This window comes from Bufo bufo, chromosome 3, assembly GCF_905171765.1.
Source record: "Bufo bufo chromosome 3, aBufBuf1.1, whole genome shotgun sequence".
Taxonomy (NCBI): Eukaryota; Metazoa; Chordata; class Amphibia; order Anura; family Bufonidae; genus Bufo; species Bufo bufo.
Window position 1 is genome coordinate 280,353,733 of NC_053391.1, and position 25,939 is coordinate 280,379,671.

The window sequence follows — 25,939 nt, forward strand, 5'->3', positions numbered from 1 at the left end:
CCCAGAGGTAAGGACAAGCTGTCCTCTGTGGGAGGCGTATCGTCATCGTCCTGCGTTTCCCCCCAGCCACGCACCAGTGATGGGCCCAAGCTGCGTTGGGTGCCACCCCGCTGTGAACATGCTTCATCCTCCTCCACCTCATCCTCGTCCTCCTCGTCCTCCAGTAGTGGGCCCTGTCTGGCCACATTTGTACCTGGCCTCTGCTGTTGCAAATAACCTCGCTCTGAGTCACTTCTAAGAGACTGGCCTGAAAGTGCTAAAAATGACCCCTCTTCCTCCTCCTCCTCCTCCTCCTGGGCCACCTCCTCTTCCATCATCGCCCTAAGAGTTTTCTCAAGGAGACATAGAAGTGGTATTGTAACGCTGATAATGGCGTCATCGCCACTGGCCATGTTGGTGGAGTACTCGAAACAGCGCAACAGGGCACACAGGTCTCGTATGGAGGCCTAGTCATTGGTGGTGAAGTGGTGCTGTTCCGCAGTGCGACTGACCCGTGCGTGCTGCAGCTGAAACTCCACTATGGCCTGCTGTTGCTCGCACAGTCTGTCCAGCATGTGCAAGGTGGAGTTCCACCTGGTGGGCACGTCGCATATGAGGCGGTGAGCGTGAAGGCCTGTAGCGCTGTAGCGCAGACAGGAGAGCAGCGGCATGATGTGAACGCCGGAAGCGCGCACAGACGGCCCGCACTTTATGCAGCAGCTCTGACATGTCGGGGTAGTTGTGAATGAACTTCTGCACCTCCAAATTCAGCACATGCGCCAGACAAGGGATGTGCGTCAAACCGGCTAGTCCCAGAGCTGCGACGAGATTTCGCCCATTATCGCACACCACCAGGCCGGGCTTGAGGCTCACCGGCAGCAACCACTCGTCGGTCTGTTGTTCAATACCCCGCCACAACTCCTGCGCGGTGTGGGGCCTGTCCCCCAAACATATGAGTTTCAGAATGGCCTGCTGATGTTTACTCCAGGCTGTGCTGAAGTTGGTGGTGAAGGTGTGTGGCTGACTGGATGAGCAGGTGGAAGAAGAGAAGGAGGAAGCCGAGTAGGAGGAGGAGGCTACAGGAGGCAAAGAATGTTGCCCTGCGATCCTTGGCGGAGGAAGGACGTGCGCCAAAGAGCTCTCCGCCTGGGGCCCAGCCACCACTACATTTACCCAGTGTGCAGTTAGGGAGATATAGCGTCCCTGGCTGTGCTTACTGGTCCACGTATCTGTGGTTAGGTGGACCTTGCCACAGATGGCGTTGCGCAGTGCACACTTGATTTTATTGGATACTTGGTTGTGCAGGGAAGGCTCGGCTCTCTTGGAGAAGTAGTGGCGGCTGGGAACAACATACTGTGGGACAGCAAGTGACATGAGCTGTTTGAAGCTGTCTGTGTCCACCAGCCTGAATGACAGCATTTCATAGGCCAGTAGTTTAGAAATCCTGGCATTCAGGGCCAGGGATCGAGGGTGGCTAGGTGGGAATTTACGCTTTCTCTCAAATGTTTGTGAGATGGAGAGCTGAACGCTGCCGTGTGACATGGGGAGATGCTTGGTGACGGAGGTGGTGGTGTTGGTGGTACATCCTCTGTTTGCTGGGCGGCAGGTGCCAACGTTCCTCCAGAGGCGGAGGAAGAGGCCGAGGCAGCAGCAGAAGAGGTAGCAGGGGGAGCCTGAGTGAGTTCCTTGTTTTTAAGGTGTTTACTCCACTGCAGTTCATGCTTTGCATGCAGGTGCCTGGTCATGCAGGTTGTGCTAAGTTTCAGAACGTTAATGGCTCGCTTCAGGCTCTGATGGCACAGCGTGCAAACCACTCGGGTCTTGTCGTCAGCACATTGTTTGAAGAACTGCCGCGCCAGGGAACTCCTTGAAGCTGCCTTTGGGGTTCGCGGTCCCAGGTGGTGGTGGCCAGTAGCAGGCGAACTCTCTTGGCGGCGGGTGTTCTGCTTTTGCCCACTGCTCCCTCTTTTGCTATGCTGTTGGCTCGGTCTCACCACTGCCTCTTCCTCTGAACTCTGAAAGTCAGTGGCACAACCTTCATTCCATGTGGGGTCTAGGACCTCATCGTTTCCTGCATCGTCTTCCACCCAGTCTTCCTCCCTGACCTCCTGTTCAGTCTGCACACTGCAGAAAGACGCAGCAGTTGGCACCTGTGTTTCATCATCAGAGACGTGCTGAGGTGGTATTCCCATGTCCTCATCATCAGGAAACATAAGTGGTTGTGCGTCAATGCATTCTATGTCTTCCACCGCTGGGGTAGACTAGGTGGATGCCCTTCGGAAACCCTGCCAGCAGAGTCTTCAAACAGCATAAGAGACTGCTGCATAAGTTGAGGCTCAGACAATTTCCCTGATATGCATGGGGGTGATGTGACAGACTGATGGGCTTGGTTTTCAGGCGCCATCTGTGCGCTTTCTGCAGAAGACTGGGTGGGAGATAATGTGAACGTGCTGGATCCACTGTCGGCCACCCAATTGACTAATGCCTGTACCTGCTCAGGCCTTACCATCCTTAGAACAGCATTGGGCCCCACCAAATATCGCTGTAAATTCTGGCGTCTACTGGGACCTGAGGTAGTTGGTACACTAGGACGTGTAATACAGGCACGGCAGTAACCACAGATTTAGCTAAATATAAATTGTAGGCCTAGTATTTAGGCCCTGGATGACAGGTATCCCTTTTACGGACAGAATTAGACTTGGAAATGCACGGTAGCGTGTGAAGTTATTGAGGATGACCCTATCAGCACCTTCAATGTAATATACCCTTTTATGGATAGATTCAAACTTGGCCTGCTACAGCAGAAACTACTGATTTAGGGAATTGCTAATTTGGGAATTGTATTTCAACCCAGAAAAAAATATATCCTTTGCCAGACAGCAGACAGTATTACAAATGGCTAGCCACAGCTGAAACACCAGATTTAGGGTACTGCTATTTTGGCAATTGTATTCCACCCCTCATTAAAATAGCAAGCACAGCCAAGCCCCTGATGTAGGATATAGCAAAAAAAGAAACACACTATTGATGGTTAAATGAACTTGGTGGCAGCTTGTCTGTAACCAATACTGTACTACATCAGAAAACAGTGTCTGTATTGCAAGTTCCAATAATCTGGTCCAAATATAGTGTCCATCATCGGTGGTGTTCTGTAACCAATACTGTACTACATCAGAAAACTGTGTTTGTATTGCAGATTCAAAATATCTGGGCTTAATATAGTATCTATAATCAGTGGTGTTCTGTAACCAATACTGTACTACATCAGAAAACAGTGTCTGTATTACAAATTCGAAAATTTTGGCCCTAATATAATGTCCATATTCTATAGGTTTCTGTAACCAATACTGTACTACATCAGAAAAAAGTGTCTTTATTGCAAATTCCAAAAATCTAGGCCTAATATAGTGTCCATATTCTGCAGTGTCCTGTAACCAATAAAGTACTACATCAGAAAACAGTGTCTGTATTTCAAATTCCAAAAATCTGGGCCTAATATAGTGTCCATAATCTGTGGTGTTCTGTAAGAAATACTGTACTACATTAGAAAACAGTGTCTTTATTTCCAAATTCCAATAATCTGGTCCTAATATAGTGTTCATAATCGGATGAGTTCTGTAACCAATACTGTACTATATCAGAAAACAGTGTCTGTATTGCAAATTCAAATAATCTGGGCCAAATATAGTGTCCACAATCTATGATGGTATGCAACCATTACTGTACTACATCAGAAAACAGTGTTTGTATTGCAGATTCAAATAATCTGGGCTTAATATAGTATCCATAATCAGTGGTGTTCTGTAACCAATACTGTACTACATCAGAACACAGTGTCTGTATTGCAGATTCCAATAATCTACGCCTAATATAGTGTCCATAATCTGTGGTGTTCTGTAACCAATAGTGTACTACATCTGAAAACAGTGTCTGTATTGCAGATTCCAATACTCTGGGCCAAATATAGTGTCCATAATCTGTGGTGTTCTGTAACCAATACTGTACTACATCAGAAAACAGTGTCTGTATTGCAAATTCCAATAATCTGGGTCTAATATAGTGTTTATAATCTGTGGTGTTCTGTAACAAATACTTTACTACATTAGAAAACAGTGTCTGTATTGCAAATTCCAATAATCTGGGCCTAATATAGTGTTCATAATCTGTGGTGGTCTGTAACCAATACTGTACTACATCAGAAAACAGTGTCTGTATTGCAAATTCCAATAATCTGGGCCTAATATAGTGTCCATAATCTGTGGTGGTCTGTAACCAATACTGTACTACATCAGAAAACAGTGTCTGTATTGCAAATTCCAATAATCTGGGCTAATATAGTGTCCATAATCTGTGGTGTTCTGTAACCAATACTGTACTACATCAGAAAACAGTGTCTGTATTGCAGATTCCAATAATCTGGGCCTAATATAGTTTCCATAATCTGTGGTGTTCTGTAACAAATACTGTACTACATCAGAAAACAGTGTCTGTATTGCAAATTCCAATAATCTGGGCCTAATATAGTGTCCATAATCTGTGGTGGTCTGTAACCAATAATGTACTACATCAGAAAACAGTGTCTGTATTGCAAATTCAAATAATCTGGGCCTAATATAGTGTCCATAATCTGTGGTGGTCTGTAACCAATAATGTACTACATCAGAAAAAAGGGCCTGTATTGCAAATTCCAATAATCTAGGCCTAATATAGTGTCCATAATCTGTGGGGTTCTGTAACAAATACTGTACTACATCAGAAAACAGTGTCTGTATTGCAGATTCCAATAATCTGGGACTAATATAGTGTCCATAATATGTAGTGTTCTGTAACCAATACTGTACTACATCAGAAAACAGTGTCTGTATTGCAAATTCCAATAATCTGGGCCTAATATAGTGTCCATAATCTGTGGTGTTCTGTAACAATTACTGTACTACATCAGAAAACAGTGTCTGTATTGCAAATTCAAATAATCTGGGCCTAATATAGTGTCCATAATCTGTGGTGTTCTGTAACCAATACTGTACTACATCAGAAAACAGTGTCTGTATTGCAAATTCAAATAATCTGGGCCTAATATAGTGTCCATAATCTGTGGTGTTCTGTAACCAATACTGTACTACATCAGAAAACAGTGTCTGTATTGCAAATTCAAATAATCTGGGCCTAATATAGTGTCCACAATCTGTGGTGTTCTGTAACAAATACTGTACTACATCAGAAAACAGTGTCTGTATTGCAAATTCAAATTATCTGGGCCTAATATAGTGTCCATAATCTGTGGTGGTCTCTAACCAATACTGTACTACATCAGAAAACAGTGCCTATATTGCAAATTCCAATAATCTGGGCCTAATATAGTGTCCATAATCTGTGGTGGTCTGTAACCAATAATGTACTACATCAGAAAACAGTGTCTGTATTTCAAATTCAAATGATCTGGGCCTATTATATTGTCCATAATCTGTGGTGTTCTGTAACCAATACTGTACTACATCAGAAAACAGTGCCTATATTGCAATTTCCAATAATCTGGGCCTAATATAGTGTCCATATTCTGTGGTGGTCTGTAAAAATCTGATGTACTACATTAGAAAACAGTGTCTTTATTGCAAATTCAAATAATCTGGGCCTAATATAGTGTCCATAAACTGTGGTGGTCTGTAACCAATAATGTACTACATCAGAAAACAGTGTCTTTATTGCAAATTCCAATAATCTAGGCTTAATATAGTGTCCATAATCTGTGCTGTTCTGTAACCAATACTGTACTACATGAGTAAACAGTGTCTGTATTGCTAATTCCAAAAATATGGGCCTAATATAGTGTCCATAATCTGTGGTGTTCTGTAACAAATACTGTACTACATTAGAGAACAGAGTCTTTATTGCAAATTCAAATAATCTGGACCTAATATAGTGTCCATAATCTGAGTTGTTCTGTAATTAATACTGTACTACATCAGAAAACAGTGCCTATATTAAAAATTCCAATAATCTGGGCCTAATATAGTGTCCATAATCTGTGGTGGTCTATAACCAATAAAGTACTACATCAGAAAACAGTGTCTGTATTGCAGATTCCAATAATCTAGGCTTAATATAATATCTTAATCTGGGGTGTTCTATAATCAATTCTGTACTACATCAGAAAACAGTGTCTGTATTGCAGATTCCAATAATCTGGGCCTAATATAGTGTCCATAATCTGTGGTGTTCTGTAACCAATAAAGTAATACATCAGAAAACAGTGTCTGTATTGAATATTCCAAAAATATGGGCCTAATATAGTGTCCATAATCTGTGGTGTTCTGTAACAAATACTGTACTACATTAGACAACAGAGTCTTTATTGCAAATTCTAATAATCTGGGCCTAAAAATAGTGTACATAATCTGTGGTGGTCTGTAACCAATACTGTACTACATCAGTAAACAGTGTCTGTATTGCTAATTCAAAAAATCTGGGCCTAATATAGTGTCCATAATCTGTGGGGTTCTGTAACAAATACTGTACTACATCAGAAAACAGTGTCTGTATTGCAAATTAAAATTATCTGGGCCTAATATAGTGTTCATAACCTGTGGTGGTCTCTAACCAATACTGTACTACATCAGAAAACAGTGCCTATATTGCAGATTCCAATAATCTGGGCTTAATATAGTATCCATAATCAGTGGTGTTCTGTAACCAATACTGTCCTAGATCAGAAAACAGTGTCTGTATTGAAAATTCCATTAATCTGGGTTTAATATAGTGTCCATAATCTGTGGTGTTCTGTAACTAATACTGTACTACATCAGAAAACAGTGTCTGTATTGCAGATTCCAATAATGTGGGCATAATATAGTGTCCATAATCGGTTGTGTTCTGTAATTAATACTGTTTTACATCAGAAAACAGTGTCTGTATTGCAAATTCAAATAATCTGGGCCTAATATAGTGTCCATAATCTGTGGTGGTCTGTAACCACTGATGTACTACATCAGAAAACAGTGTCTGTATTGCAAATTAAAATAATCTAGGCCTAATATACTGTCCATAATCTGTGGTGGTCTGTAACAAATAATGTACTACATCAGAAAACTGTGTCTTTATTGCAAATTCCAAAAATCTGGGCCTTATATAGTGTTCGTAATCTATGGTGTTCTGTAACAAATACTGTAGTACATCAGAAAACAGTGCCTATATTGCAAATTCCAATAATCTGGGAATAATATAGTGTCCATAATCTGTGGTGGTCTGTAACAAATACTGTACTACATCAGAAAACAGTGTCTATATTGCAAATTCAAATAATCTGGGCCTAATATAGTGTCCATAATCTGTGGTGGTCTGTAAGCAATACTGTACTACATCAGTAAACAGTGTCTGTATTGCTAATTTTAAACATCTGTGCCTAATATAGTGTCCACAATCTGTGGTGTTCTGTAACCAATAATGTACTACATCAGAAAACAGTGTCTGTATTGCAAATTCCAATAATCTGGGCCTATTATAGTGTCCATAATCTGTGGTGGTCTGTAACCAAAAATGTACTACATCAGAAAACTGTGTCTGTATTTCAAATTCAAATGATCTGGGCCTATTATATTGTCCATAATCTGTGGTGTTCTATAACCAATACTGTACTACATCAGAAAACAGTGCCTATATTGCAATTTCCAATAATCTGGGGCTAATATAGTGTCCATAATCTTTGGTGGTCTGTAAACTCTTATGTACTACATTAGAAAACAGTGTCTGTATTGCAAATTCAAATAATCTGGGCCTTATATAGTATCCATAAACTGTGGTGGTCTGTAACCAATAATGTACTACATCAGAAAACAGTGTCTTTATTGCAAATTCCAATAATCTAGGCTTAATATAGTGTCCATAATCTGTGGTGTTCTGTAACCAATACTGTACTACATCAGTAAACAGTGTCTTTATTGCTAATTCCAAAAATATGGGCCTAATATAGTGTCCATAATCTGTGGTGTTCTGTAACAAATACTGTACTACATTAGACAACAGAGTCTTTATTGCAAATTCAAATAATCTGGACCTAATATAGTGTCCATAATCTGTGGTGTTCTGTAACAAATACTGTACTACATCAGAAAACAGTGTCTGTATTGCAAATTCAAATTATCTGGGCCTAATATAGTATCCATAAACTGTGTTGGTCTGTAATCAATATTGTACTACATCAGAAAACAATGTCTGTATTGCAAATTTAAATAATCTGGGCCTATTATAGTGTCCATAATCTGAGGTGTTCTGTAATTAATACTGTACTACATCAGAAAACAGTGCCTATATTAAAAATTCCAATAATCTGGGCCTAATATAGTGTCCATAATCTGTGGTGGTCTATAACCAATAAAGTACTACATCAGAAAACAGTGTCTGTATTGCAGATTCCAATAATCTAGGCTTAATATAATATCTTAATCTGGGGTGTTCTATAATTAATTCTGTACTACATCAGAAAACAGTGTCTGTATTGCAGATTCCAATAATCTGGGCCTAATATAGTGTCCATAATCTGTGGTGTTCTGTAACCAATAAAGTAATACATCATAAAACAGTGTCTGTATTGAATATTCCAAAAATATGGGCCTAATATAGTGTCCATAATCTGTGGTGTTCTGTAACAAATACTGTACTACATTAGACAACAGAGTCTTTATTGCAAATTCTAATAATCTGGGCCTAAAAATAGTGTACATAATCTGTGGTGGTCTGTAACCAATACTGTACTACATCAGTAAACAGTGTCTGTATTGCTAATTCAAAAAATCTGGGCCTAATATAGTGTCCATAATCTGTGGGGTTCTGTAACAAATACTGTACTACATCAGAAAACAGTGTCTGTATTGCAAATTAAAATTATCTGGGCCTAATATAGTGTTCAGAACCTGTGGTGGTCTCTAACTAATACTGTACTACATCAGAAAACAGTGCCTATATTGCAGATTCCAATAATCTGGGCTTAATATAGTATCCATAATCAGTGGTGTTCTGTAACCAATACTGTCCTAGATCAGAAAACAGTGTCTTTATTGAAAATTCCATTAATCTGGGTTTAATATAGTGTCCATAATCTGTGGTGTTCTGTAACTAATACTGTACTACATCAGAAAACAGTGTCTGTCTTGCAGATTCCAATAATGTGGGCATATTATAGTGTCCATAATCGGTTGTGTTCTGTAATTAATACTGTTTTACATCAGAAAACAGTGTCTGTATTGCAAATTCAAATAATCTGGGCCTAATATAGTGTCCATAATCTGTGGTGGTCTGTAACCACTGATGTACTACATCAGAAAACAGTGTCTGTATTGCAAATTAAAATAATCTAGGCCTAATATACTGTCCATAATCTGTGGTGGTCTGTAACAAATAATGTACTACATCAGAAAACTGTGTCTTTATTGCAAATTCCAAAAATCTGGGCCTTATATAGTGTTCGTAATCTATGGTGTTCTGTAACAAATACTGTAGTACATCAGAAAACAGTGCCTATATTGCAAATTCCAATAATCTGGGAATAATATAGTGTCCATAATCTGTGGTGGTCTGTAACAAATACTGTACTACATCAGAAAACAGTGTCTATATTACAAATTCAAATAATCTGGGCCTAATATAGTGTCCATAATCTGTGGTGGTCTGTAAGCAATACTGTACTACATCAGTAAACAGTGTCTGTATTGCTAATTCCAAAAATATGGGCCTAATATAGTGTCCATAATCTGTGGTGTTCTGTAAAAAATACTGTATTACATTAGACAACAGAGTCTTTATTGCAAATTCAAATAATCTGGACCTAATATAGTGTACATAATCTGTGGTGGTCTGTAACCAATACTGTACTACATCAGTAAACAGTCTCTGTATTGCTAATTCTAAAAATCTGGGCCTAATATAATGTCCATAATCTGTGGTGTTCTGTAACAAATACTGTACTACATCAGAAAACAGTGTCTGTATTGCAAATTCAAATTATCTGGGCCTAATATAGTATCCATAAACTGTGGTGGTCTGTAATCAATATTGTACTACATCAGAAAACAATGTCTGTATTGCAAATTTAAATAATCCGGGCCTATTATAGTGTCCATAATCTGAGGTGTTCTGTAACTAATACTGTACTACATCAGAAAACAGTGCCTATATTAAAAATTCCAATAATCTGGGCCTAATATAGTGTCCATAATCTGTGGTGGTCTATAACCAATAAAGTACTACATCAGAAAACAGTGTCTGTATTGCAGATTCCAATAATCTAGGCTTAATATAATATCTTAATCTGGGGTGTTCTATAATCAATTCTGTACTACATCAGAAAACAGTGTCTGTATTGCAGATTCCAATAATCTGGGCCTAATATAGTGTCCATAATCTGTGGTGTTCTGTAACCAATAAAGTAATACATCAGAAAACAGTGTCTGTATTGAATATTCCAAAAATATGGGCCTAATATAGTGTCCATATTCTGTGGTGTTCTGTAACAAATACTGTACTACATTAGACAACAGAGTCTTTATTGCAAATTCTAATAATCTGGGCCTAAAAATAGTGTACATAATCTGTGGTGGTCTGTAACCAATACTGTACTACATCAGTAAACAGTGTCTGTATTGCTAATTCAAAAAATCTGGGCCTAATATAGTGTCCATAATCTGTGGGGTTCTGTAACAAATACTGTACTACATCAGAAAACAGTGTCTGTATTGCAAATTAAAATTATCTGGGCCTAATATAGTGTTCATAACCTGTGGTGGTCTCTAACCAATACTGTACTACATCAGAAAACAGTGCCTATATTGCAGATTCCAATAATCTGGGCTTAATATAGTATCCATAATCAGTGGTGTTCTGTAACCAATACTGTCCTAGATCAGAAAACAGTGTCTGTATTGAAAATTCCATTAATCTGGGTTTAATATAGTGTCCATAATCTGTGGTGTTCTGTAACTAATACTGTACTACATCAGAAAACAGTGTCTGTATTGCAGATTCCAATAATGTGGGCATAATATAGTGTCCATAATCGGTTGTGTTCTGTAATTAATACTGTTTTACATCAGAAAACAGTGTCTGTATTGCAAATTCAAATAATCTGGGCCTAATATAGTGTCCATAATCTGTGGTGGTCTGTAACCACTGATGTACTACATCAGAAAACAGTGTCTGTATTGCAAATTAAAATAATCTAGGCCTAATATACTGTCCATAATCTGTGGTGGTCTGTAACAAATAATGTACTACATCAGAAAACTGTGTCTTTATTGCAAATTCCAAAAATCTGGGCCTTATATAGTGTTCGTAATCTATGGTGTTCTGTAACAAATACTGTAGTACATCAGAAAACAGTGCCTATATTGCAAATTCCAATAATCTGGGAATAATATAGTGTCCATAATCTGTGGTGGTCTGTAACAAATACTGTACTACATCAGAAAACAGTGTCTATATTGCAAATTCAAATAATCTGGGCCTTATATAGTGTCCATATTCTGTGGTGGTCTGTAAGCAATACTGTACTACATCAGTAAACAGTGTCTGTATTGCTAATTTTAAACATCTGTGCCTAATATAGTGTCCACAATCTGTAATGGTCTGTAACCAATAATGTACTACATCAGAAAACAGTGTCTGTATTGCAAATTCCAATAATCTGGGCCTATTATAGTGTCCATAATCTGTGGTGGTCTGTAACCAAAAATGTACTACATCAGAAAACTGTGTCTGTATTTCAAATTCAAATGATTTGGGCCTATTATATTGTCCATAATCTGTGGTGTTCTATAACCAATACTGTACTACATCAGAAAACAGTGCCTATATTGCAATTTCCAATAATCTGGGCCTAATATAGTGTCCATAATCTTTGGTGGTCTGTAAACTCTGATGTACTACATTAGAAAACAGTGTCTGTATTGCAAATTCAAATAATCTGGGCCTAATATAGTATCCATAAACTGTGGTGGTCTGTAACCAATAATGTACTACATCAGAAAACAGTGTCTTTATTGCAAATTCCAATAATCTAGGCTTAATATAGTGTCCATAATCTGTGGTGTTCTGTAACCAATACTGTACTACATCAGTAAACAGTGTCTTTATTGCTAATTCCAAAAATATGGGCCTAATATAGTGTCCATAATCTGTGGTGTTCTGTAACAAATACTGTACTACATTAGACAACAGAGTCTTTATTGCAAATTCAAATAATCTGGACCTAATATAGTGTCCATAATCTGTGGTGTTCTGTAACAAATACTGTACTACATCAGAAAACAGTGTCTGTATTGCAAATTCAAATTATCTGGGCCTAATATAGTATCCATAAACTGTGTTGGTCTGTAATCAATATTGTACTACATCAGAAAACAATGTCTGTATTGCAAATTTAAATAATCTGGGCCTATTATAGTGTCCATAATCTGAGGTGTTCTGTAATTAATACTGTACTACATCAGAAAACAGTGCCTATATTAAAAATTCCAATAATCTGGGCCTAATATAGTGTCCATAATCTGTGGTGGTCTATAACCAATAAAGTACTACATCAGAAAACAGTGTCTGTATTGCAGATTCCAATAATCTAGGCTTAATATAATATCTTAATCTGGGGTGTTCTATAATCAATTCTGTACTACATCAGAAAACAGTGTCTGTATTGCAGATTCCAATAATCTGGGCCTAATATAGTGTCCATAATCTGTGCTGTTCTGTAACCAATAAAGTAATACATCAGAAAACAGTGTCTGTATTGAATATTCCAAAAATATGGGCCTAATATAGTGTCCATATTCTGTGGTGTTCTGTAACAAATACTGTACTACATTAGACAACAGAGTCTTTATTGCAAATTCTAATAATCTGGGCCTAAAAATAGTGTACATAATCTGTGGTGGTCTGTAACCAATACTGTACTACATCAGTAAACAGTGTCTGTATTGCTAATTCAAAAAATCTGGGCCTAATATAGTGTCCATAATCTGTGGGGTTCTGTAACAAATACTGTACTACATCAGAAAACAGTGTCTGTATTGCAAATTAAAATTATCTGGGCCTAATATAGTGTTCATAACCTGTGGTGGTCTCTAACCAATACTGTACTACATCAGAAAACCGTGCCTATATTGCAGATTCCAATAATCTGGGCTTAATATAGTATCCATAATCAGTGGTGTTCTGTAACCAATACTGTCCTAGATCAGAAAACAGTGTCTGTATTGAAAATTCCATTAATCTGGGTTTAATATAGTGTCCATAATCTGTGGTGTTCTGTAACTAATACTGTACTACATCAGAAAACAGTGTCTGTATTGCAGATTCCAATAATGTGGGCATATTATAGTGTCCATAATCGGTTGTGTTCTGTAATTAATACTGTTTTACATCAGAAAACAGTGTCTGTATTGCAAATTCAAATAATCTGGGCCTAATATAGTGTCCACAATCTGTGGTGTTCTGTAACAAATACTGTACTACATCAGAAAACAGTGTCTGTATTGCAAATTCAAATTATCTGGGCCTAATATAGTGTCCATAATCTGTGGTGGTCTCTAACCAATACTGTACTACATCAGAAAACAGTGCCTATATTGCAAATTCCAATAATCTGGGCCTAATATAGTGTCCATAATCTGTGGTGGTCTGTAACCAATAATGTACTACATCAGAAAACAGTGTCTGTATTTCAAATTCAAATGATCTGGGCCTATTATATTGTCCATAATCTGTGGTGTTCTGTAACCAATACTGTACTACATCAGAAAACAGTGCCTATATTGCAATTTCCAATAATCTGGGCCTAATATAGTGTCCATATTCTGTGGTGGTCTGTAAAAATCTGATGTACTACATTAGAAAACAGTGTCTTTATTGCAAATTCAAATAACCTGGGCCTAATATAGTGTCCATAAACTGTGGTGGTCTGTAACCAATAATGTACTACATCAGTAAACAGTGTCTGTATTGCTAATTTTAAACATCTGTGACTAATATAGTGTCCACAATCTGTGGTGGTCTGTAACCAATAATGTACTACATCAGAAAACAGTGTCTGTATTGCAAATTCAAATAATCTGGGCCTAATATAGTGTCCACAATCTGTGGTGTTCTGTAACAAATACTGTACTACATCAGAAAACAGTGTCTGTATTACAAATTCAAATTATCTGGGCCTAATATAGTGTCCATAATCTGTGGTGGTCTCTAACCAATACTGTACTACATCAGAAAACAGTGCCTATATTGCAAATTCCAATAATCTGGGCCTAATATAGTGTCCATAATCTGTGGTGGTCTGTAACCAATAATGTACTACATCAGAAAACTGTGTCTGTATTTCAAATTCAAATGATCTGGGCCTATTATATTGTCCATAATCTGTGGGGTTCTGTAACAAATACTGTACTACATCAGAAAACAGTGTCTGTATTGCAAATTAAAATTATCTGGGCCTAATATAGTGTTCATAACCTGTGGTGGTCTCTAACCAATACTGTACTACATCAGAAAACAGTGCCTATATTGCAGATTCCAATAATCTGGGCTTAATATAGTATCCATAATCAGTGGTGTTCTGTAACCAATACTGTCCTAGATCAGAAAACAGTGTCTGTATTGAAAATTCCATTAATCTGGGTTTAATATAGTGTCCATAATCTGTGGTGTTCTGTAACTAATACTGTACTACATCAGAAAACAATGTCTGTATTGCAAATTTAAATAATCCGGGCCTAATATAGTGTCCATAATCTGAGGTGTTCTGTAATTAATACTGTACTACATCAGAAAACAGTGCCTATATTAAAAATTCCAATAATCTGGGCATAATATAGTGTCCATAATCTGTGGTGGTCTATAACCACTAAAGTACTACATCAGAAAACAGTGTCTGTATTGCAGATTCCAATAATCTAGGCTTAATATAATATCTTAATCTGGGGTGTTCTATAATCAATTCTGTACTACATCAGAAAACAGTGTCTGTATTGCAGATTCCAATAATCTGGGCCTAATATAGTGTCCATAATCTGTGGTGTTCTGTAACCAATAAAGTAATACATCAGAAAACCGTGTCTGTATTGAATATTCCAAAAATATGGGCCTAATATAGTGTCCATAATCTGTGGTGTTCTGTAACAAATACTGTACTACATTAGACAACAGAGTCTTTATTGCAAATTCTAATAATCTGGGCCTAAAAATAGTGTACATAATCTGTGGTGGTCTGTAACCAATACTGTACTACATCAGTAAACAGTGTCTGTATTGCTAATTCAAAAAATCTGGGCCTAATATAGTGTCCATAATCTGTGGGTTTCTGTAACAAATACTGTACTACATCAGAAAACAGTGTCTTTTTTGCAAATTCAAATTATCTGGGTCTAATATAGTGTCCATAATCTGTGGTGGTCTCTAACCAATACTGTACTACATCAGAAAACAGTGCCTATATTGCAAATTCAAATAATCTGGGCCTAATATAGTGTCCATAAACTGTGGTGGTCTGTAACCAATAATGTACTACATCAGAAAACAGTGTCTTTATTGCAAATTCCAATAATCTAGGCTTAATATAGTGTCCATAATCTGTGGTGTTCTGTAACCAATACTGTACTACATCAGAAAACAGTGTCTTTTTTGCAATTTCCAATAATCTCGGCCTAATATAGTGTCCATAATCTGTGGTGGTCTGTAAACGCTGATGTACTACATTAGAAAACAGTGTCTGTATTGCAAATTCAAATAATCTGGGCCTAATATAGTGTCCATAAACTGTGGTGGTCTGTAACCAATAATGTACTACATCAGAAAACAGTGTCTTTATTGCAAATTCCAATAATCTAGGCTTAATATAGTGTCCATAATCTGTGGTGTTCTGTAACCAATACTGTACTACATCAGTAAACAGTGTCTGTATTGCTAATTCCAAAAATATGGGCCTAATATAGTGTCCATAATCTGTGGTGTTCTGTAACAAATACTGTACTACATTAGACAACAGAGTCTTTATTGCAAATTCAAATAATCTAGACCTAATATAGTGTACATAATCTGTGGTGGTCTGTAACCAATACTGTACTACATCAGTAAACAGTCTCTGTATTGCTACTTCTAAAAATCTGGGCCTAATATAGTGTCCATAATCTGTGGTGTTCTGTAACAAATACTGTACTACATCAGAAAACAGTGTCTGTATTGCAAATTCAAATTATCTGGGCCTAATATAGTATCCATAAACTGTGGTGGTCTGTAATCAATATTGTACTACATCAGAAAACAATGTCTGTATTGCAAATTTAAATAATCCGGGCCTATTATAGTGTCCATAATCTGAGGTGTTCTGTAACCAATTCTGTACTACATCAGAAAACAGTGTCTGTATTGCAGATTCCAATAATCTAGGCTTAATATAATATCTTAATCTGGGGTGTTCTATAATCAATTCTGTACTACATCAGAAAACAGTGTCTGTATTGCAGATTCCAATAATCTGGGCCTAATATAGTGTCCATAATCTGTGGTGTTCTGTAACCAATAAAGTAATACATCAGAAAACAGTGTCTGTATTGAATATTGCAAAAATATGGGCCTAATATAGTGTCCATAATCTGTGGTGTTCTGTAACAAATACTGTACTACATTAGACAACAGAGTCTTTATTGCAAATTCTAATAATCTGGGCCTAAAAATAGTGTACATAATCTGTGGTGGTCTGTAACCAATACTGTACTACATCAGTAAACAGTGTCTGTATTGCTAATTCAAAAAATCTGGGCTTAATATAGTGTCCATAATCTTTGGTGGTCTATAACCAATAAAGTACTACATCAGAAAACAGTGTCTGTATTGCAGATTCAAATTCTCTGGGCCTAATATAGTATCCATAAACTGTAGTGGTCTGTAATCAATATTGTACTACATCAGAAAACAATGTCTGTATTGCAAATTTAATTAATCCGGGCCTATTATAGTGTCCATAATCTGTGGTGTTCTGTAACCAATACTGTACTACATCAGAAAAAAAGTGCCTATATTGCAAATTCCAATAATCTGGGCCTAATATAGTGTCCATAATCCGAGGTGGTCTGTAACCAATAATGTACTACATCAGAAAACAGTGCCTATATTGAAAATTCCAATAATCTGGGCCTAATATAGTGCCCATAATCTGTGGTGGTCTATAACCAATAGAGTACTACATCAGAAAACAGTGTCTGTATTGCAAATTAAAATAATCTGGGCCAAATATAGTGTCCACCATCTGTGATTGTATGTAACCAATACTGTACTACATCAGAAAACAGTGTCTGTATTGCAGATTCCAATAATCTAGGCTTAATATAATATCTTAATCTCGGGTGTTCTATAATCAATTCTGTACTACATCAGAAAACAGTGTCTGTATTGCAGATTCCAATAATCTGGGCCTAATATAGTGTCCATAATGTGTGGTGTTCTGTAACCAATAAAGTAATACATCAGAAAACAGTGTCTGTATTGAAAATTCCAAAAATAGGGGCCTAATATAGTGTACATAATCTGTGGTGGTCTATAACCAATACTGTACTACATCAGTAAACAGTGTCTGTATTGCTAATTCAAAAAATCTGGGCCTAATATAGTGTCCATAATCTGTGGTGTTCTGTAACAAATATTGTACTACATCAGAAAACAGTGTCTGTATTGCAAATTCAAATTATCTGGGCCTAATATAGTATCCATAAACTATGGTGGTCTGTAACTAATATTGTACTACATCAGAAAACAGTGTCTGTATTGAAAATTCTAATAAGCTGGGTCTATTATAGTGTCCATAATCTGTGGTGTTCTGTAACCAATACTGTACTACATCAGAAAAAAAGTGCCTATATTGCAAATTCCAATAATCTGGGCCTAATATAGTGTCCATAATCCGAGGTGGTCTGTAACCAATACTGTACTACATCAGAAAACAGTGCCTATCTTGCAAATTCCAATAATCTGGGCCTAATATAGTGTCCATAATCCGTGGTGGTCTGTAACCAATAATGTACTACATCAGAAAACAGTGTCTGTATTGCAAATTCAAATAATCTGGGCCAAATATAGTGTCTACAATCTGTGATGGTATGTAACCAATACTGTACTACATCAGAAAACAGTGTCTGTATTGCAGATTCCAATAATCTAGGCTTAATATAATATCCATAACCTGGGGTGTTTTACAATCAATTCTGTACTACATCAAAAAACCGTGTCTGTATTGCAGATTCCAATAATCTGGGCCTAATATAGTGTCTATAATCTGTGGTGTTCTGTAACCAATAAAGTACTACATCAGAAAACAGTGTCTGTATTGCAAATTCCAAAAATCTGGGTCTATTATAGTGTCTATAATCTGTGGTGTTCTGTAACAAATACTGTACTACATCAAAAAATAGTGTCTGTATTGCAGATTCCAATAATCTCGGCTTAATATAGTATCTATAATCAGTATGGTTCTGTAACCAATACTGTCGTATATCAGAAAACAGTGTCTGTATTGAAAATTCCATTAATCTGGGCTTAATATAGTGTCTATAATCTGTGGTGTTCTGTAACTAATACTGTACTACATCAGAAAACAGTGCCTATATTGCAAATTCCAATAATCTGTGCCTAATATATTGTCCATAATCTGTGGTGTTCTGTAACCAATACTGTACTACATTTAGAAAACAGTGCCTATATTGCAAATTTCAAAAATCTGGGCCTAATATAGTGTCCATAATCTCTGGTGGTCTGTAACCAATAATGTACTACCTCAGAAAACAGTGTCTGTATTGCAAATTCAAATAATCTGGGCCTATTGTAATGTCCATAATCTGTGGTGTTTTGTAACCAATACTGTACTACATCAAAAAACAGTGTCTGTATTGAAAATTCCAAAAAACCGGGCCTAATATAGTGTACAAATTCTGTGGTGTTCTGTAACCCATACTGTACTACATCAGAAAACAGTGTCTGTATCGCAAATTCCAATAATCTGTGCCTAATATATTGTCCAAATTATGTGGTGTTCTGTAACCAATACTGTATTACCTCAGAAAACAGTGTCTGTATTGCAGATTCCATTAATCTGGGCCTAAAATAGCGTCCATAATCTGTGGTATTCTCTAAACAATACTGTACTACATCAGAAAACAGTGCCTATATTGCAAATTCAAATAATATGGACCTAATATAATGTCCATAATCTGTGGTGGTCTGTTAGCAATACTGTACTACATCAGTAAACAGTGTCTGTATTGCAAATTCCAAAAAACCGGGCCTAATATAGTGTACAATTTCTGTGGTGTTCTGTAACCCATACTGTACTACATCAGAAAACAGTGTCTGTATCGCAAATTCCAATAATCTGTGCCTAATATAGTGTCCATATTCTATGGTGTTCTGTAACCAATACCGTACTACATTAAAAAACTGTCTGTATTGCAAATTTCAATAATCTTGGCCTAATATAGTTTCCATAATCTGTGGTGTTCTGGAACCAATACTCTACTACATCAGAAAACAGTGTCTGTATTGCAAATTCAAATAATTTGAGTCTAATATAGTGTCCATTATATGTAAAGGTATGTAACCAATACTGTACTACATCAGAAAACAGTGTCTTTATTGCAAATTCCAATAATTTGGGCTTAGTATAGCATCCATAATCAGTAGTGTTCTGTAACCAATACTGTACTACATCAGAAAACAGTGTCTGTATTGCAGATTCCAATATTCTATGTCTAATATAGTGTCCATAATCTGTAATGTTCTGTAACCAATACTGTACTACATTAAAAAACAGTATTTGTATTGCAGATTCCAATAATCTGGGCCTAATATAGTGTCCATTATCTGTGATATTCTGTAACCAATACTGTACTACATTAGAATATAGTGTCTGTATTGCAAATTACAAAAAACTGGGCCTAAAATAGTGTCCATAATCTGTGGTGGCCTAAAACCAATACTGTACTACATCAGAAAACAGTGTCTGTATTGCAAATACCAATAATCTGGGTTTAATATAGTATCCATAATCTGTGGTGTTCTGTAACCAATACAGTACTACATCAGAAAATAGTGTCTGTATTGCAAATTCCAAAAATCTTGGCCTAATATAGTGTACATAATCTGTGGTGTTCTGTAGCCAATACTGTACTACATCAGAAAAAAGTGCTGTATTGCAGATTCCAATAATCTGGGCCTAATATAGTGTCCATAATCTCTGGTGTTCTGTAGCCAATACTGTACTACATCAGAAAACAGTGTCTGTATTGAAAATTCCAATAATCTAGGCCTAATATAGTGTACATAATCTGTGGGGGTCTGTAACCAATTCTGTACTACTTTAGAAAACAGTGTCTGTTTTGAAAATTCCAATAATCTAGGACAAATATAGTGTACATAATCTGTGGGGGTCTGTAACCAATTTTGCACTACATCAGAAAACAGTGTCTGTGTTGCAAATTCCAATAATCTGGGTCTAATACAGTGTCCATAATCTGTGGTGGTCTGTAACCAATAATGTACTACATCAGAAAACAGTGTCTTTATTGCATATTCCATTAATCTGGGCTTAATATAGTATCCATAATCAGTGGTGTTCTGTAACCAATACTGTACTTCATCAGAAAACTGTCTGTATTGCAGATTCCAATATTCTATGTCTAATATAGTGTCCATAATCTGTAATGTTCTGTAACGAATACTGTACTACATCAGAAAACAGTGTCTATATTTCAAATTCCAAAAATCTTGGCCTAATATAGTGTATATTATCGGTGGTGTTCTGTAAATAATACTGTACTACATCAGAAAACAGTGTCTGTATTGCAAATTCCAATAATCTGGGCCTTATATAGTGTCCATAATCTGTGGTGTTTTGTAACCAATACATTACTACATCAGAAAACATTGTCTGTTATGCAGATTCCAATAATCTGGGTTTAATATAGTATCCATAATCTGTGGTGTTCTGTAACCAATACTGTACTACATCAGAAAACATTGTCAGTTTTGCAAATTCCAATAATCTGGGCCAAATAAAGTGTTCATAATTTGTGGTGTTCTGTAACAAATACTGTACTACATCAGAAAACAGTGTCAGTATTGCAAATTCCAATAATCTGTGCCTAATATAGTGTCCATATTCTGAAGTGTTCTGTAACCAATAATGTACTTCATCAGAAAACAGTGTCTGTATTGCAAATTCAAATAATCTGGGCCAAATATAGTGTCCATAATCTGTGGTGGTCTGTAATCAATACTGTACTACATCAGAAAACAGCGTCTGTATTGCAGATTTAAATAATCTATGCTTAATATAGTATCCATAATCAGTGGTGTTCTGTAACCAATACTGTATTACCTCAGAAAACAGTGTCTGTATTGCAGATTCCATTAATCTGGGCCTAATATAGTGTCCATAATCTGTGGTGTTCTGTAACCAATAAAGTACTAAATCAGAAAACAGTGTCTGTTTTGCAGATTCCAATAATCTAGGAATAATATAGTGTCCATAATCTATGGTGTTCTGTAACCAATACTGTACTACATCAGAAAACAGTGTCTGTTTTGCAGATTCCAATAATCTGGGCTTAATATAGTATCCATAATCAGTGGTGTTTTGTAACCAATACTGTCCTACATCAGAAAGCAGTGTCTGTATTGCAAATTCCAATAATCTGGGCCTAATATAGTGTCTATAATCGGTGGTTTTCTGTAATTAATACTGTTTTACATCAGAAATCAGTGTCTGTATTGCAAATTCAAATAATCTGGGCCTAATATAGTGTCCATAATCTGTGGTGGTCTGTAAACAATACTGTACTACTTCAGAAAACAGTGTCTGTATTGCAGATTCAAATAATCTGGGCTTAATTTAGTATCCATAATCAGTGGTGTTCTGTAACCAATACTGTACTACATCAGAAAACAGTGTCTGTATTGCAAATTCAAATAATCTGGACCTAATATAATGTCCATAATCTGTGGTGGTCTGTAAGCAATACTGTACTACATCAGTAAACAGTGTCTGTATTGCTAATTTTAAAAATCTGTGCCTAATATAGTGTCCATAATCTGTGGTGGTCTGTAACAAATACTGTACTACATCAGAAAACTGTGTCTGTATTGCAAATTCAAATTATCTGGGCTTAATATAGTGTCCATAATCTGTAGTGGACTGTAACCAATACTGTACTAGATCAGAAAACAATGTCTGTATTGCAAATTTACATAATCTGGGCCTTTTATAGTGTCCATAATCTGTGGTGCTCTGTAACTAATACTGTACTACATCAGAAAACAGTGCCTATATTGCAAAATCCAATAATCTAGGCTTAATATAGTGTCCATAATCTATGGTGTTCTGTAAACAATACTATACTACATCAGTAAACAGTGTCTGTATTGCTAATTCCAAAAATCTGGACCTTATATAGTGTTCATATTCTATGGTGTTCTGTAACAAATACTGTAGTACATCAGAAAACAGTGCCTATATTGCAAATTCCAATAAACTGGGATTAATATAGTGTCCATAATCTGTGGTGGTCTGTAACAAATACTGTACTACATCAGAAAACAGTGTCTATATTGCAAATTCAAATAATCTGGGCCTAATATAGTGTCCATAATCTGTGGTGGTTTGTAAGCAATACTGTACTACATCAGAAAACAGTGTCTTTATTGCAAATTCCAATAATCTAGGCTTAATATAGTGTCCATAATCTGTGGTGTTCTGTAACCAATACTGTACTACATCAGTTAACAGTGTCTGTATTGCTAATTCCAAAAATCTGGGCCTAATATAGTGTTCATAATCTGTGGTGTTCTGTAACAAATACTGTACTACATCAGAAAACAATGCCTATATTGCAAATTCCAATAATCTGGGCCGAATATAGTGCCCATAATCTGTGGTGTTCTGTAACAAATACTGTACTACATCAAAAAACAGTGTCTGTATTGCAGATTCCAATAATCTGGGCCTAATATAGTGTCTATAATCTGTGGTGTTCTGTAACCAATACTGTACTACATCAGAAAACAGTGTCTGTATTGCAAATTCCAATAATCTTTGCCTAATATAGTGTCTAAAATATGTGGTGTTCTGTAACCAATACTGTACTACATCAGAAAACTGTGACTGTATTGCAAATTCCAGTAATCTTGGCCTAATTTAGTGTCCATAATCTGTGGTGTTTTGTAACCAATACTGTACTACATCAGAAAACAATGTCTTTATTGCATATTCCAATAATCTGGGCTTAATATAGTATCCATAATCAGTGGTTTTCTGTAACCAATACTGTGCTACATCAGAAAACAGTGTCTGTATTGAAGATTCCAATATTCTAGGTCTAATATAGTGTCCATAATCTGTAATGTTCTGTAACCAATACTGTACTACATCAGAAAACAGTGTCTGTATTGCAGATTCCAATAATCTGGGCCTAATATAGTGTACATAATAGGTGGTCTGTAACCAATACTGTACTACATCAGAAATAAGTGCTTTATTGCAGATTCCAATAATCTGGGCCTAATATAGGGTCCATAATCTGTGGTGTTCTGTAACCAATACTGTACTACATCAAAAAACAGTGTCTGTATTACAGATTCCAATAATCTGGGCCTAATATAGTGTCTATAATCTGTGGTGTTCTGTAACCAATTCTGTACTACATCAGAAAACAGTGTCTGTATTGAAAATTCCAATAATCTAGGCCTAATATAGAGTACATAATCTGTGGGGGTCTGTAACCAATTCTGTACTACATCAGAAAACAGTGTCTGTATTGCAAATTCCAATAATCTGGGTCTACTATAGTGTCCATAATCTGTGGTGGTATCTAACCAATACTGTACTACATCAGAAAACAGTGTCTATATTACAGATTCCAATAATCTGGGCTTAATATAGTATCCATAATCTGTGGTGTTCTGTAACTAATACTGTACTACATCAGAAAACAGTGTCAGTATTGCAAATTCCAATAATCTGTGCCTAATATAGTGTCCATAATCTGTGATATTCTGTAACCAATACTGTACTACATAAGAATACAGTGTCTGTATTGAAAATTCCAAAAAACTGGGCCTAAAATAGTGTCCATAATCTGTGGTGGTCTAAAACCAATACTGTACTACATCAGAAAACAGTGTCTGTATTGCAAATTCCAATAATCTTGGCCTTATATAGTGTCCATAATCTGTGGTGTTTTGTAACCAATACAGTACTACATCAGAAAACAGTGTCTGTATTACAGATTCCAATAATCTGGGCTTAATATAGTATCCATAATCTGTGGTGTTCTGTAACCAATACTGTACTACATCAGAAAACAGTGTCAGTATTGCAAATTCCAATAATCTGTGCCTAATATAGTGTCCATAGTCTGTGGTGTTCTGTAACCAATACTGTACTACATCAGAAAACAGTGTCGTTATTGCAAATTCAAATAATCTGGGTCTAATATAGTGTCCATAATCTGTAAAGGTATGTAACCAATACTGTACTATATCAAAAAACAGTGTCTTTATTGCATATTCCAATAATCTGGGCTTAATATAGTATCCATAATCAGTGGTGTTCTGTAACCAATACTGTACTACATCAGAAAACAGTGTCTGTATTGCAGATACCAATAATCTGGGCCTAATATAGTGTCCATAATCTGTGGTGTTCTGTAACCAATACTGTACTACATCAGAAAACAGTGTCAGTATTGCAAATTCCAATAATCTGGGCCTAATAAAGTGTTCATAATTTGTGGTGTTCTGTAACAAATTCTGTACTACATCAGAAAACAGTTTCTGTATTGCAAATTCAAATAATCTTGGCCTAATGTAGTGTGGATAGTCTTTGGTGGTCTATAACCAATACTGTACTACATCAGAAAACAGTGTCTGTCCTCAGCACTACAGTGGTACATCCTATTACAGTTACAGCATATCTAGCAAAGATGTTCAAGGGACACCAGCTTGAAAAAACAACAAATGCTCCTAAAACCCCTAAGAAACTGTCAGACCCACAAAAACCTGCTCGCTCTTATCATATGGAGCAAGACAAATCGTCAAAACAGAAAGAAAAAAGAAACATGGCTTCTAACGCTGCAGATTGGACTGACAGTGAAGAAGAAGAGGATGCGTCCTCTGAACCGGAGAACATCCAATCCCTCATTAAATCACTACCATCAGCAGAATGTATTAAAGATATGCTGTTTGACGCGTTTCGAAAAGTCTTATTCGTAACAGTGGAGTGCATTTGGCGCTTTCAGGTTTAAATAGGAACTCAAGTGTGTTTGATTGACGTTATAGTTACTCCCACCTGTGACTATGCACTGGGTGGAGAAAGGAAATAGCATGGGGCGATCAAAGTTACTCCCCTTTGCACTACACTTGTTTCCAATAGTTATCACCTGGAGCGGCAAAATCATTCCAATCAAATGTCTGACATACATAAAGTTACATAACATTTCATTAAAAACAAAGTTGTTTCAGTATGTGCAGATATCTCTTCCAACATATTAAAATTGCATAGCATAGAAAAATAAAACAAAAAAAGGAAGAGACTGACATGGAAAGAAAAGAAAACTCTGCTAGGAAAAACACTGCGTTAAATCGGGATCCATTCACATTATATGTGCGTTATTTTTTGGTTTCTTTTTCGAGAAAAATTGTTGAGAAACATACTTGTAATTGTATACATCAATAAGATTGATGCACAATATAAGTGCAAAACAGAAAGAGGAACAGGAGAAGGGCATAAATATGTTGAACCATTTGTCACCGTAAATAATCAGTAGAAATGCATGATCTCCCTTCTTAGGTTAAGGCCCTTTGGATATCTTGTCTCCAATTTAAATATCCAATAGGCCTCTCTCAAATTAACTTGATGTTTTATGTCTCCTCCTCTAATAGATGT